This window comes from Juglans regia, chromosome 2, assembly GCF_001411555.2.
Source record: "Juglans regia cultivar Chandler chromosome 2, Walnut 2.0, whole genome shotgun sequence".
Taxonomy (NCBI): domain Eukaryota; kingdom Viridiplantae; phylum Streptophyta; class Magnoliopsida; order Fagales; family Juglandaceae; genus Juglans; species Juglans regia.
In genome coordinates, this window is record NC_049902.1 from 29231342 (window position 1) to 29248097 (window position 16756).

Here is a 16756-nt window from a genome sequence, read left to right on the forward strand (position 1 = left end):
TCTCTCTTTCTCCCGCGTCTCCTTTCTCTTTCTTATTCCCTCTTCCTCTCCCGAGTATTGAAGATCGATGGAATTGTTTTGATAATATTGATATCGATTTTATTTATTAGATTGTGAAAATGAAAATGAATATGATTATTAGAAATTATAGGTAATTATAGGAGGTTATGAAAATATAATTAATTATAAAATAAAAATTAATTATAAAATATAAAAATAATAATAATAATATTTTATTTATATAGAGAGTGTGATGACTAATCCAATGTAGGCTTTAAATTTTGAATGATTAGTTAAAAGTGAAAAAATTACATTAGTCAAAATTTAAAGAGTAAAATAACCAATCCAATGCCAATGCCCTTAGTACACAATCATAAACAGCCCTGGGAAGACCTAGCTCCCTCCTTGAGATTCTCAGCCCACTTCATATTCATAGAAAAATAATAAGATTAATATCTTCCTACTACTAATTTATTATTTATTTTATTTTTTATTTTTTATTTTATTTAATAGTTAAGAAAGTAACTTTTAATAAAATTATATTTTTTTTTTATTTTTTTCATGTTAAAAAAATACTTAAAAGAAAATAATAAAAAAATAATAAATTTGAAATAATAAATAGATAGTAATAGGGTAACCCTATCACTACCCTTTTTTTTTTTTCTTTTATATTTCTCTTCATTACAATATCAACCTTTTCACTTCAGCTATAATGATCATTCACTTACCCAACTCTTACATATCTACTACCGATGATATGACCATTTGTTGCATAAAAGACCCTTTGATTTTCAATTCTCAAAAATTATTTCAATTCTCACTTCCCAAATGCTCTTCAAGTTCTACTTCAATGGTAGTTACAGCATAAAATTCAAAGACTTATTTATTATTTACAAATATTTCAAGAAACTTTTTCCGCTCGAGGTGCTAGCATGTATAGCAGCTCAACCCAAGTCCAAAAGAAATGAAAAGCTAATGTAGCTGACAGTCTTTAACCTTTGCCAATTTGCACTTGCTAAATAGCAACATTACAGTTCTAAAGCACGTCTATTTACAATCACAAGGAACAGAGACTGACGTAGGTCCCCAAAAAAAAAAAAAAAATTCAGTACGCTTATATCACGGTGACTTACCATGAGTCCTATTCATCAGCAAGCTCTCTCACTTCTACACCGCAATTTCCATGCACCAGTATTCACAAGATTCTCTAAGCCTGGACTCTCTAGCTCCCCCACTACTGCATAATCAGCACTTTTTAGTTTCAATAAGTTAGCTCTAAAAAATGAGCTATCAATTAGCCAATATGTTCCCCCCCCCAGCACCAAAAATATCGACCCACTTGCAAACAAACAGACAATAATAACGAACAGGAAAGAAAAAGTCCCAGGGCCATTTTTCAGTTTTCTGCAGAATCCGAGCTTATTACAGTCCCTTCACCTTCTATAGACGACACGGGCAATTTACTTCCGACACGGGCAATTTACTTCCTGGGCTCAGCTTCTTCACGTCCAAGCTGGAGCAAATCAAGATTCTTCTCACCATGTTACAGAATTCCCTGGAAGACGGTAACCAAATAAGAAAGGCTAGACTGAGGAATGCGTCATAAGAGAGAATTCCATACACCACATTAGAATGAATCATACTTTAATTTTGTGACCGAGAAGAACATTAGAGGAAAATGTAGTTTAGACACTTCCAAACAATGACAATATTTTATTTTAGTGTTATTTTATTTTGGAACAGATAGTGTTGAAGATAACTTACTGCCATGGATCATCTCCCATGAGCATCATATCACCTTCGTCATCAGTATAGACAATTTGCCACTTGTCACAGGGGCGAAGCTGTCCCTTGATGTCAAACATGTCCTCAAGTTCATCTATAAGCTGACTATATCCTTCCAACATGGTTAAGTCCACAGCACGACCAACAGCAACCCCCTGCATTTGAACCTTTTGCATATTTGAAGCACAAACATGTTCAGAAAATAGCAGAAGGGGCTATTAATCTTAAATATATTTATCAAATGCTTAAGCATTTTCCACTCAGTACCTTGGTGCGACTTCTGGTTGAAGTAGAGCAGTTTTGCTTGCTCTCTTTTGGCAGTACTTGCAGCTGTCCCAGTTCCTTTTCTTGTGAACCTTTTGAGAGATCAGACTTATGGTCTGAATCAGTAGTAGCTGGTGGGGTACTACGTACTTCACTGGATCCATTTGGCATGCTAATTGGTTGTGCAGTTGCCTTCATCATAGGAGTTGAGCTTGTAGAGTTATTAATCAGCTCAATACCAAACAATCGGCACCCAGAAGCAGTGTCAGCTCTCTTCTTCGCTTTCTCAACAGTGTCAGGCAATGGGTCATTGCTCAGCTTTGATGAGTGTGTAGTTGAAAAGCCTGAGAGAGAAGGCCAACCAGACACACTTTTGCAGTCATCCACCGCATCCTGAAATTGATGGTGGGTGACAGATGTATGAGAAGAGAACCAGCTTCCATCAGTCTGAGTCCTTGAAATTGGCTTGCTGTTGTTAATATCTGTCTGCTTGTGATGCCACATAACATGATTTTCACTCCTTTTGCCTTCAACCATAAAATGTGTCATTTCATCAGACTGCACCAATGCAGGATTCCAGAGAGTTGATCCAGTCAAACTAGTATCATCTATAAGTTGGAGAGGACTTTAGAATGTCACCAACTCAATCTAGTACAGAATAAACGGAATGAGAGTAAAGAACCAAAAAAAGGTTTATCTCACCAAGATTTGGAATTTCAATAGGTGTTCGAGGCCTTTTGTTCTTTGCCGGAGAAGGTTGAGCCAGGCTTGCAGGTACTGAAGGCACAAAGGGCTCTATCTCCCATGGTGAAACCCGATCTGGTCTTGGAATCGATGCTGGTTCATCCCATTGAACCTAAAAAAATAAAAATAAAAATTGGATTTCCACACTAGTTTGAAACGGTGGACAACGAGGGAATAAAGAAATTACTTTTAGAGATCGCCACCTCGAACCTTCCCAACGAGAAGAAAAATCTTCAATCCCAATTATTGTGCCCAAAAACCTGATCAATTAAAAATGCAGAACAAGAATATTTGAGAAAAAGCACACAACAAACAAACAAACAGCAATTGCATATTGGAAATATACTACCTTCTCTCTGGAGAATCCTCTACCTCAAAACTCATCTTAAATCTCATGCCAACTCCAAACTTATTGTTAACAGCTTCCAAATACTTATTCAAGCTTATTATGAACTGGCTTGTCCTGATCATTTTAAACAAAGCAAATGAAATCAATGATAAGATATCTCACAAGAATTTTTCTACATAAAATTCTATTCAAGCACATCCAAAAGAAGGAACATATCACACATACCTTGGCTTGTAAAATACTACAAACATAGTTTGGGTTGCAACAGCGTGAGATGCAGTTGCAAGCACTCCTAAGTGCATGCTCTGACTTGAAATCACCGATGATGGCATGCTGCTCTGTTGACGGGCAAGACGCCTAACCCCAACACGCAACTCCCCATTTTCTCCCCTAGACGAGCAATTCATTGATGAGTTACATATTTTACATTGGAACTACAATTTTTTTATGACATGGAACCGCAACATGGCAGGACCCTTTGGACCCATAGAGAGTAAACCTCGGATATATGACCCCAGCCTCCAAAACCATCGATTAGGTAATCTAAGGAACTCCTAGTGACCACCAGGCATCCACCTCAAAAGGAATATGAATAAAACAAGACAAGAGAGGAGGAAAAAAAAAAGGCATTTACCTCAGAAATACAAAGGAGTCCCCAGCAACTAATCTCTTAGATGTCACAAAAACACTCCATCCCGTGGTAAGCAAGTGTCTCCGTGGTTGACCTGTTCATTGAATTAGAGACAGAAGAAACATGAGTGAAAATAGATTATATTGTTTGATTTTATTTTATTTTTTTCCAAGCAGATGAATAAATTGTTGCTCTGGGTTAGTTTGAACAACTCGTAATGAGTCAATGAAACCCCCCATCTCTTCTAAAATTAATGGAATCTCATCCCAATCACAAGGGAAAGAGTAATAAGCTTAATCAATTACCTCTGAAAATATGCTTAAAATGCCACGCATAACCATGAAGATCCTTAGCAACCAATTCCTGAGTTGGGGTCGACTGGGTCATGTCCTGAAATAGATCCATAAACGGAAATCGAACATTGAAACGAAGAAATTAAAAGCAAACCTATTAGTACAGAGAAAAACGTTACCAGAGGAGGAAGGCATTCTGTGGCATGTTTGCGTAGAACAGAAAACCCGCCATGGGTACTCGTATCAGAAGCTGTCAAAACTTTGCAGAACGAGTAAACCGTAGGTCTTGGAGGTTCAGGAAGGCAGTGATCAGGACTTGTAGGCTCAGTTTGCTAGACATATTTCAACAAAATTGAAATCATTCAAAAGATATAAACGCAAAACAAAACTCTTTGCTGCCCAAACATTGAACTATGTAGAAATCAGAAACAAACACCCATGCTGCTTACATCTGCATCTGGAACTAGAGTAATTTGTGCATAAACCTCATCTGTTTCTTGCTCCGCCTAAAAAAATACACATAGAAACAGGAAAAATAAAATGAGTTTTCCTGTGCAGCAATTTTCACAATTTATTCCAAAGCTCCGTTTGGTTGTTGAGAAATGGCAGGAAATAAAAAGAAAATATGATATTTACGTTGGAATTTTGGGTTCCAATTTCTTGAGACCCCATAAAACTAAAATCCAATTCAAATGAGCCAAACTCAACTAATAGGTCCAGCTCAACTCGGTTTATCATGTTTAATAAAACACATCGAACAGAAAAAGTTATAGACCAGACAGCTACTTTATTTCTTTCATGTTCCCATGGCCAAACAGAAAAACCGAAAAATAAGGGTAATAGTAAAAAAAAATGACAAATCGAATAGAGAAAAAAAATACCAGCAGATCAACGTTGAGAATACGACAGAGAATCTTCGAGGGAAGTTGAAACAGTGGACTCCTCTGATCCAGCTCCTGATTTGTGGATGCCTCCAACTACAACCACCGGAAAAACAGCATTTTTCTTTTCAGAATTCAGAACACTCTCAAAAAGGAAAGCCTCAGCAGACACCAACTACCATAAAAACAAAACTAACTGTGTCTCTCGCTCTCTCGCTTCTTTTTTTCCTATCAAGCACCTTTTTCCAGGAAAAGCATTCGCACACTTACTTGTTCCATGTGCCCCTGTGGAAAATAGAAAACCCTCTCGCCGGACCGAGGCACGTCCACGAGGGGGCCCGCGCAAGCCTTCCATAACTCCGCATACAGATCATCCCTTCCACAACCTAAGAAGAGATCAAAGGAAGAATCTTCACATTTTACCAGTAAAATAAACCCCTAGAAAATTTGAAAAAAATAAATCCAACGGCAATTTCACCTTCCGCCGAAACATTTGACTGCGAAAACGACCCGTCCCGATACGCCATCATTGAAACCCGAGTCAAATACACAAAAGCTCACCTAAAAATCTTTCCGACACCCTGAATCCCCTCACTATATACAAATAATAAACCTCAATTACAACACTAAATTTATGATCACTCCCAAGCCGTTAGCACGAATTATTACAAAAGCTCCGACTTTTCGCTTCCAGTACGGCGCTTTAAAAGTGAGTCACAACTCACAAGCGCTCTCTTTCTCTCTCTGTCTCTCTTTTCTCCCTGTAACGACTGCAATCGAAACCGTAACGCAAAACCCCCTTCTCCACCCTGGGAACCGTTACGAAACCACCTTCGGAGCTCGCAAAACCACACTCTCTCTCTCTCTCTAGAAACTCTCTCCCCCTCTCGAACGCAAAGCACTCTGTGTCTTGTGGAAAAAAACGGCGTTACAGAGAATCGTCCAACACCGCCTTGCGCGCGTCTTATTATACGCGACTTTAGTTGCTTTAAACTGTGTGTATCTCTCTCTCTCTCATCTTTGTATCTCTCTAACTTAACTAACCGTAGTAGGGATATAACCGGAGGGGTCGGGTAAACGGGACGGCGCGCGTAACGGAAGCTTGGGTCTGTCTGACCCTCAGGTTCCAGTCAGTGCCGTGTCATAACGGCTGGGCGGGTATTTTAAATAATTTTGTTGGTGGGTACGGAGCATTGGGATGCGTGAAGTTTGGGGTTGACGGAAGACGTTTACTGCTCACGTTTCCGTCACCGTTAGCTGCCGTCCCTGTCGTTGTCTGCTTCGAAGCAGGCAACAGGGTTGGCTCAACCCCAACCCGGCAGGGTTTCTTCTTTTTTATTTCGGAATTGATAGTTTTATTTGACCTGCAGGTTTGGTCATAATTACGGTGGTTTGCCATTGGATTACAGGGACCACATAAACACGTGGTAAGCGTTGGATCTTCGTCCTCGCTTTTCTCTCTCTGCACCAAACAATCCGCTTGCGGTCCCGGTGGTCGTCGTCAGCCCACGTCAACTTAGTACCACTTGGAGGTCCACGTGGTTAGGTCTCGTGGCGGCCATAGCCACGTGTATGGTTGATATCCGCCTATTAGCCTCCACGTAGTGCTTTTCCTGCTTTCCTCGTGCTGACCCAATCATGACACTTCGAAAAAAAATGAATTCTTTTAAGGAAAATGCTAGAGCTCCCGCTGGAGCTCTAGTGTATTTTTTTATGTGTATTTTTTAATTTTTTTTATATAGATGTTTTTAATGATTTTAAATATTTTTAAAAAATAAAAAAATTTATAATATTATTAAATAATACTTGCTTAATCACGAAGTAAAATATAAAATATTTTTATATGATTTTTTATTTTACTTCGTGATTAAGGAAATATTTTTTAATAATTTTTTTTTTACTTCTTGATTAAGAAAGTGTTTTTAATAATGTTGTAAATTTATTTTATTTTTTAAAAAATATTAAAAAATATTAAAAAAAATTATATAAAAAACAACTTAAAAAAAACACATACAAAAATACACTACAGCCCCAGCGGGAGCTCCCAGCGGGAGCCCCCAGCGGGGGCTGTAGCACGATCCTTCTTTTAATTTTAAATACAGAAATTTCACATGAAATTGTATAATAAACATAAATTTACTTAAAATAAAAGTATTAAAAAAATTATTTTTTATTAATTAAACTATTTTTTATAAATAATTTATTTAAAATTTATCTATTTAAAATTTATACCTAAAAAGTTTTACTACAACAAAAATAGTATATATAAGTATTAAATCATATTATTTAATTTAAAATATAAATTTACAAATTTAATTTTTATCGATACAGAAGATATGTTTTACACACGATTTGGTAATAAAATAATTCTTACTATTATTTTCATATTAGATATTTTATTTTTATTTTTAATTATCATCATCTTTTTATTATTTTTTATCCAAAAGTTATAAAAAAAAATAACAAAATAATCATGGTAGATTTTCTTCCCTCCTGCATTTTCAATTAAAAAATTATATTCATCATATCTTCACATTACATATTAAAATTTTTTATTTTTTTTATCAAATATATGGTATATAAATTATGAGTAAAAAGAATTTAATTAATTTTAAAAAAATAAAATTAAAAATAAAATAAAAAAATATAATATATAATACGTAAAAATAATGAATAACAAATCTATTTTCAAAGAGAAAATATACTTACAACCGTGAATTGCGTAACTGTCGCGTAATCGCTTTGAAAAAAATGAATAAAACATGGGATCTATATAAAAAAAATTAATTTTTTAATAGTGGACTCTACTCTTTTTCAAAACGATTACGCGGCGGTTACGTACTTCACGGTTGTACGTAGAATTACTCCTTTTCAAATTAAGAGGTGTTTTCACGCAATTTTCATGAGCTTGGTAATTGTGAAAAAGGCTGGGTCCTATTCATGGATTCATCCATGTGTGGATATTGGAAGTTGGTCTTTCAAATATTGTAGTTATCGAGGTTTAAATGGTGGACCACCTCCAAATTAAGTAGATTTTCGTGAAAACAAAAGTAAAATATATGGGATAATTTATTATATATATATATATATATATATATATATATGATCATGCGATGTACAAATGTGCATATGATATGTGATCCACATTGACTTTTTAAAGAGGTTTTTATCATGTAAACTCTACTAACTACGAGCATCATCATGATCACTTTGTATGCCTCAATTTATGGTAGAAGTTCATTGTTTCATGAAGTTAGTTCTTTTTAATTGTGAATTTTTATTTGTTAATACCATAAATTTATAAACAATTTCAACAATACTGTAATTCAAGATGAAAACTCAATGTAATTAATAAGATAATTAGATTGAGTAAGTCCGTCATCGACACATTTTTAATCTAAATAAAAATGATATATAGTTTCTCACTGATCACTTGCCTCACACTCAAATATTATCTGCGAAATTAAATATTTTAGCATCCACCGTGATATTCTTTGACCGAAAAGAATATCCATTTTGAAAACAAATTAAGGTAACAATGGTAAAATTCTGATTTTATAAACTTAATTAAAACAGCTAGCTATATATATATATATATATATGTCTGATCATATGATCACATGCTACCCTGTTAATATTGTTTTTGGTGAGATATGGTGTACGTACGTGTAATTGCTTATCTATCTGGTTTTGTACTATGAAGCATCCTTAGTTATAATTTATAAAATCAAACACTTTAGGCACTTTTGTTTTTTAATTTATTTTTAGATGTCTAGCATGACCAGTACTCTCCCTGTCTCAACAATTTTTAAATCTTGATGCGATGAATTTGTTGAAATGCATGCATGAGTAATTTCTTAATTTCTTCTATTTATAATTACCTGTGATTAAAAAAATAAAATAATAATAATTAATGTCAGGAGAACTACGTGCGTATATATGTATGTACTTAGATTGTTTATGTAATTGATATTAGGGCTGTGCAGAAAAGTGGCTAACCCGTACCGTCCGTATGACCCGACTCGACCCGACCAATAAAAGCGGGTTGAACAAATTTGCGGGTCAAACCCGCTAACTGTCAGGTTCGATCCGAATAAAACTCCCCAAATCTCTAACCATCTGCCATCCCTCCCCAAATCTCAAACCGCCATCCCTTCCCAAGTCTCACTCCTAAGCTACGTTATATTAGGAAACAGAGTCACCCTCTCCTCCTCTTATTATAGGCATCGATCATATAAATCTCATTTGTCTAGTTGTGGTTTGGATACGGGTTCATAAACCAACTCCATATAACCGGCGTTATGGGGTATGTTGCGAGAGGAAATTCTCTCAATATTTGAGTTCTTTCTTCATCACGATGTCACTAACTACAGAAGAATCGACTTCTTCAATTTCGAGGGATTTGATCAATGCACAGAAATTGAAGAATAAATGAACAAGAGAGTTTAGGTTGTACCCATCTTTGTTCTCGGTGTGGACTGCAAGAAAAGCACTCGATTTGAGTGTTCGGATGATTTTAGAGACGAGATGGATTGGTCGGTTCGAACGGTCCTCCATTCGTCGACTCTGTTCATCTTCCCCATCGACTCCAACAAGCAACAAACACAGCTTCAAACAGAGGGAAAATATGGAAAAGAAACCAAAAATTCATTTCCCGACGCCGTGCGATTCAACTTGACGTAGCCCTTGTCCACCAAGCAACCAAAAATTCATCACAAGCTGGCTGGTTCGAATCTTCAAGTCTTGGAAAAGATATGGTTTTGGGCATGGGGAGTTTCGACTTTTAACTCAACTGGCCGACGAGTTGACCCGACTCAGGTCGGGTCAGTTCTTTGTTTCTTGGCTTGGACACCTGGTCGAGTCGGATCGAGCTCAAATCCAAGTCGGATTGCTTAAGTTGCAGGCCTAATGGATATATATACACATACATATATATACATATCATAATAAAAAATATATAATTATTTGTAATAAATTATTTGCAACAAAAATAATTGTTTGTTAACTTTTTTTTAACAAATAATCATTTGCATTGCAAATACTTGACCACAAAATATTATAAGCATTTTTCGTACAGTGTTACATATATACATATATATATATACATATATTTATATATTCATGCATCATCGGTTGTTCTCCATCTTATTATTCGTTTTGTTCTATGTTTCTTAGAGTTTACGATGACGACATGTTTGTATCGTATTATACCCACGCTTTGTGTTGGTGTTTGTGCTTTCACTACACCTATATATATTATATAAATTAATAAATTTATAAGCACACATAATATAATATAATTACTACTAATCAAAAAGGTTTGAAAGGCATTAATCAGGGACCAGGGTTGCTTGAGATGATCAGCCAATCTAGGAAGTAGCTAAACTCGTATATATAGAAAATATATATTTAAATTAGTTTATTATAAACACATGAGTCCCACGAACGTGCAAGTTGACCATATAGTAAAATGTAAAACCAGAATATATATAAATATAATAAAATTATACGCCGTCTTACGTCGGCCGGATTAGGTTGCTTTTGCCACCTTCTCATGTGAAGAATACCATAAAGTAGTAGTGTTGATTCAACGAATTTGGGACTGCAAATTTAACAGGTTATTTGAGTTGTTATTCTTTGTACTTGTTGATGAGTCTAGTCGATCGGGATTAAGTAGAAAATTGTAAAGGTATCGAGTTCAATCAATATTATTATTAGATGCTCGCAAAACTCCTGCTAACTCAAATTATACTTCATTGGGAAATTTACTATGCGTATCAATTACTATTTACTCTCACACTCTACGCCTATAACTTTTTCATAAGATATGGGTATATTTTCATAAGATGTGACCGGAAGTATTTTTCATAAAATGTGAGGTGTGAGGTGGTGAATAATAATTGATGAGAACAATTTCTCTTGTAAAAAATATCACTCACGAGATATCACAACATCCAGTTAAGTGCATTGCTTAAAGAATTCGTGAGCTCTTTAACTCAAGCGAAAATTGTGACGATACTTTCGTGGAATAGTGGCTCGATCAAGCAATTACTATCAAAATTGATCTCGGTCTCCTACCAATAAAGATAAAATTTGTTAATCCAACTTGAGATTAATTAATGTAAGGTTTCGCCCTATCCCTACTTTGCATCGTTCTACCTTAAGCAACAATTTGTCCCCTACAAAGAATATATGATATTTTTATACATGATCGATGCATGCCTACCCCCCACCACTTTTTATAGTCAATGTTCTCTCTCATAAGTCACCCCATTAATTTAATTAAAGAGATCTATAGTACTTGTTAGGATCAGTGAGATCAAATTCATTACAAGAAAATTACTTACTTGTGTTTAGCTATTCCTTGTCAAAATAAATTTATTATCATCGTAAATAGTTATTATCGTTCTAAATAATTATCTCTAATGCTGCAATTTTAAAGAATTATATGATTTATATTAATTATAAGTAGATCCTAGCTAGTAGCTAGGTAGAATATGTAGAAAACACATGAGCTAGCAAGGAAGAAGAAAGTTGTACGCTTTCATCGAAAATCTCTTTTTTCTTCCTTATACAAGTAAGAAGAAAAACTTTGATGGAACATCTTGAAAAACGAAAGGAACAATTAATTATCAAAAAAATGAAGTTTCATATCCATGGTGGCAGGCAGGCCAAAGAATCCAACAAGCACACCACATGAGTCAATATTAATTTTGGAAGAAGATGAAGTGCTTGACCGTACAGATCATGCATGCACCATGCATATATACTTAATTTTGGGTTTAATTTTAAGGTTAAATACTATCCAAATTGTACTTTTTTTCAAGCTTTTTTAGACCAAAATCCATTCTATGCTTAGAGGGGTATTTTTGAGGCAAGGAGGTGGCTGTTGGAAGGATGTAGATGGCGGGTTGGTAGTGGGATGCAGTGAAGATCTGGAAGGCACCTTGGTTAGCTAGGCCTAGAATCTTAAATCCTGAATTGGATAGCAGAAATGGGGCATCTGTTGATGAAGAGCAGACAATAAACAATCTAATTGATGATACTAGTAAAATTTGGAATGCACAGGTGGTTAGAACTTTCTTTAATCCAAACACAACTGAGGAGATTCTTAAAATTTGATTGGTACCAACCAATGTTTTGAATACCGTACCGGACGTCGTACCGGTCAAGGCATTGGAACGAAATATTTCGATACCGGTACCGTTTCGGGATAGCGTTTCGGGATAACGTTTCGGGATAATCGATATATAAATAAATTATATATATAAATATATTTCAAAATTAGATTTCAAAATAATAGTCTATATATAAATAAATTATATATAAATACATATATATATATAAATTATAAATAGTCTAGTCTAAATAGGGGTTAAAATATAAATTTGTAGTTTGAAAAAACGAAAAAAAAAAAAAAACATACAGGCCGAAATATCTGCCGGTACCGGCCGAAATTCAGTTCGAAATGGCCGGTACCGACCGGTACGGCCGGTAGGGCTGCAAACGGGCCGGTCCGGTCCGGCGATGGACCGAAAATTTTCGGTCCATTATTTTTTCGGACTGGACTGGACCGAACACCCAAAGGGACCGGACCGGACCGATAGCTGGTCCGGTCCAGTCGGTCCGCCCTCTTTTTTTTTTTTTTAATAATTAATAAAAAAATTTATTTAAAATACTAAATTAAATTAAGTGACTTATTAATGTGGATTATGTAACAAACTCAATAAAAAAATATTTTATATGGTCAATGATAATAAATTAGATGAAAATTATATTATTAATTTATATAATTACTATATAATTAACTAATTGATATTATATATTTATTAATTCATAGAATATTAACAAGTGTTAATAGTATATTTAAAATTTTATATTGTTAATAGTGATAGGTTAAATGAAGATATATATAAAATATTGTTAATTTATAGAATATTAACAAGTATTAATAATATATTTAAAAATTTATATTGTTAATTGTACAATTATTATATATAAAATATATATAAAAAATATTTTTTTTTTAATTTTTCATTCGGTCCGGTCCGGTCCGGTCCAGTCCGAAAAAACTGTGGACCGTGGACCGGACCGAATGATTTCGGTCCTCTAAAATATGGACCGGACCGGACCGGTCTAAGTCTCGGTCCGATCCGGTCCGACCAGACCGTTAATCACCCCTAACGGCTTGTATTTTAACCGATACGAAATAGATATAATATCTGTACCGGCCGGACGGCCAAAACGAAAAATTTCGGCCGTACCGGCCGGTACGGTACGAAATTTAAAACTTTGGTACCAACTCAAGTTTTGGATAGATGGATATGGGATAAGGAAGCAAGTGGTAAGTTCTCTGTCAAGAGTGCGTATAAGACAGAACTTTGTGGAGGAGGATATGGCATATGAAAGTTTCCAAGAAGATTAAAAATTTTGCTTGGAAGGCTTGCAAGGATATATTGCCAACTCTCACTAATCTCAAGAAGAAAAATGTTGAAGTGGAGTCTCTTTGTGGTTTCTGCCATGTTCATGAGGAAGATATTAATCATGCTTTGCTCACTTGTTCTACCATTTATAGTCTGTGGCAAAACTTTCTTCCAATGTTACAACAGTTTCAACCCTCTGTGAGCTTTATTGATACGGTGAGAAGGGTTACTAGGTAAGGTAGTGAAAATGACTTAACTGTGTTTTTTTATTTTGTGCTGGAGCTTATGGTACAGGCAGAACCTTTGGCAGATGGAGGCAAAGTTGATACAACCAGTACAAGCAGTTGACCATGCTTTATCCCTTTGCAAAGTTTTTAATGAGGTGCGAACTGCAACAGTACGGGAAATGCACAAGGTTTCTAAATGGCAAGCCCTACCAGACGGTTTTCTCAAAGTAAATGTAGATGGTGCAGTGTTTGCTGATTTGAGGAAAGCATGAGTTGGGATTGTCCTAAGAGATATGAGTGGAGGAATTGTGATGGCTGCTAGTAGAGGTCTACAACTATGCCTCCAACTTGGTATTCCTAAATTAATCCTTGATTGCGATTGTCTGAATGTGGTACAAGAGTTGTAGTCAACAGAGGAATCGTGGCCTAGTGCTAGGAATTTTTTTCAATGAAGCCAAGTTGTTAATGGGGCGTTTCCAGGAGGTTCGTGTTCAAGATGTTAGTCAGATTGGGAATGAAGTTGCTCATTCTTTAGCTAGATATACTTGGAACATTGTAGATATTAATGTTTGGTGGAAGCAGATCCCTTCTTTTGTTAGTCATGCACTTTGGTTTGATACCAATTGATGTAATGTTGCTATTTCAATGAAATTTCTGTTATATATATATATATATATATATATATATATATATATATAAAGAGAATTAAGTTTTATTCTAAGTTTCAATTAGTTGGAACTTGGAATATATAAAGGAATTAGGAGTTATAGGTAAGAATATTCTAAAACGTTTTCATTAATTCTTTCAAATATTATTTTTCATATTGACTTCGGACCCCATCTATGTTTGTCATTTATTATTTTTCATATTTTTCAAAGACTAATTAATATTTATTTATTTTTAACTATTGCACATGCAAGTTGAAATGATCAAGACACAGTTAGCCGGCCTCCTACATTGTATCAAGCCTTTAATGGATTTATTAATATATATTTATTTATTTATATGATGTCCTTTTATAACAATGCAATTAACCAAACTGTGCTTGATAATTAGTTTTTAATTACACAAACAGGTGGCCTGTCCTACTACTTTATTCACTTTTCTTTAAAATAAATTAATGTGTAATGCATGTAACAATTTGTGACTACAAATGTTTTGTAAATTGAGAAATGATATTTATAATTTTAAAGTATTCAGATTCTACACATTCTATTTAAAAAATAAATAAATAAATCTTAGATTCACATAAAAAATTTATTTTTTTAATAGTAAATCTTATTTTTTTAAAAAAAAAGTTAAGAAAATATTATATATAATATTACTCCAATAAATTATTCGATGTCCCTTTTCATCAAAGTCTTGGTATGATTTATGGACAAAAATAAAGAACATTAGAAATTCGTTGAGTCCATGTCAGCAAGGTTCTTAAAAATAATTAATTAATTAATTTTGTTCCAAGTTTTCAACTTTTTATTTTTTTTATTATTATTTTAGCATTTAAATCAGAGGACATGGAAGAGAGCTAGCTAGCAAAGACAAATTAATTAACCAATTACAGCGGGGTAATGTGTGTGTTTGCCTGTCCCCCCGTGCATGATTAGGCTCCATATAAATAAATATATATATTTAATTTCTTATACATATATGATTACTTTATAGTCCGACACCTGTCCATTATTATTATTATTATTAATTTGGATACAATAATTGAAGTATTGCTTTAAGGTAATGGGATAGAATTATTATTATAAAAACTATTAGGGTAATTAGCATAATTTGTAATTTTGGTGAAGGGGTGAAAAATGAGAAGTACTAAACCAATTATTGGGGGTCAGGATGCAATTACTATATACTTAAAAAATGAATTTCGGATATTGGTGCAACTTATAATGATAGGTTTTTTAGGTACTAAAAATTTGCCTAAAATTAATTACAATATTCAAATGGAAAATTTAATTCTAAAAACAAAATCATACCTTTTTTAATGAGAAATCTTCTCAAAATAATTTTATAAAAATAAATTTATAATTATTTTTATTATAAAATAAATGTTAGCTATCACATAAATTTAAGTCGGTTATGAATTTATAATTGTAATAAGTTTTTTAATATTAAAATAATATATGGCTTGCAATCATGAGAGCTGAAATTGAGAAATAGTTTTAGAAACAAAAAAATCTACTCAACCTCCTACTATTCATACAACCTCCACACTCCACATTATTTTTAATTTTTATTATTTTTTTCTTTTATTAAATATTTATTATATGAATAATGAATAAAAAATTTAAAATAATGTGGAGTGTGGAGGTTGTATGAATAGTAGGAGGTTGAGTAGATTTTTTTGTTTCGAGCTTTGCTACACAACCTCCACCACACTCCACACTCCACACTTTTTGAGTTTAAAAAGAATAAACTCAAAAAAAAATTTAAAAAAAATATTAAAAATTTAAAAAATTTAAAAAAGTGTGGAGTGTGGAGTGTGGTGGAGGTTGTGTAGCAAAGCTCTTTTAGAAAAGAGGAGAAAAAATAAATAAAAAAGACAAGGCTGTTCTTGATTCCCCCAACGATCTCCAATGGAACATGCCATGGATTTCCCCCACCATCCCCTCAGACCTGGAATGCTTTTACTGTCGTCACTACAGACTAAAGACAAACAGTCTTTTCACCAAACCAACAAAAGGGAAGAGAGAGAGATATTCAACAATTTATTTTTTCTAAGAAAGAATAGTACTTTAACAAATAAGCAATAAAATTAAAATAATATTATATATAATCGTAGAATATATAAAAAATTAATTTATTTTTATGTGAATTCTATATTTATTTATTTTTTTCAAAATGACTGTATGACGCTTGTACACTCACGACGGCAAATATCATTTCTCATAAAATTAAGTGCAGAATGAGAAATAAAATTTTCATATCATTTTATCATTATATATTTTTTTAAATTTTTATATAAAATATAATAAATAATTTAATTTTTTTAAATTTCAATTCAATTTTTTTAAATTTTAAAATAATAATAATATTAAAACATAATATTTTAAATTTTTAAATAAAATATAAAATTATCATCTAACTCCCAAATAGTCCTTGTTGGAGACTAGTGATGTATGTGCACGTAGACACCATGTGGAGACCAAATTGCAG

At 33.7% G+C, this 16756-nt stretch overlaps 1 pseudogene; it reads right to left on the bottom strand.

Annotated features, from left to right (window-relative positions):
- Positions 1 to 1085: 1085 nt before the first annotated feature.
- Positions 1086 to 5903, bottom strand: LOC109020410 (annotated as a pseudogene).
- Positions 5904 to 16756: the final 10853 nt, after the last annotated feature.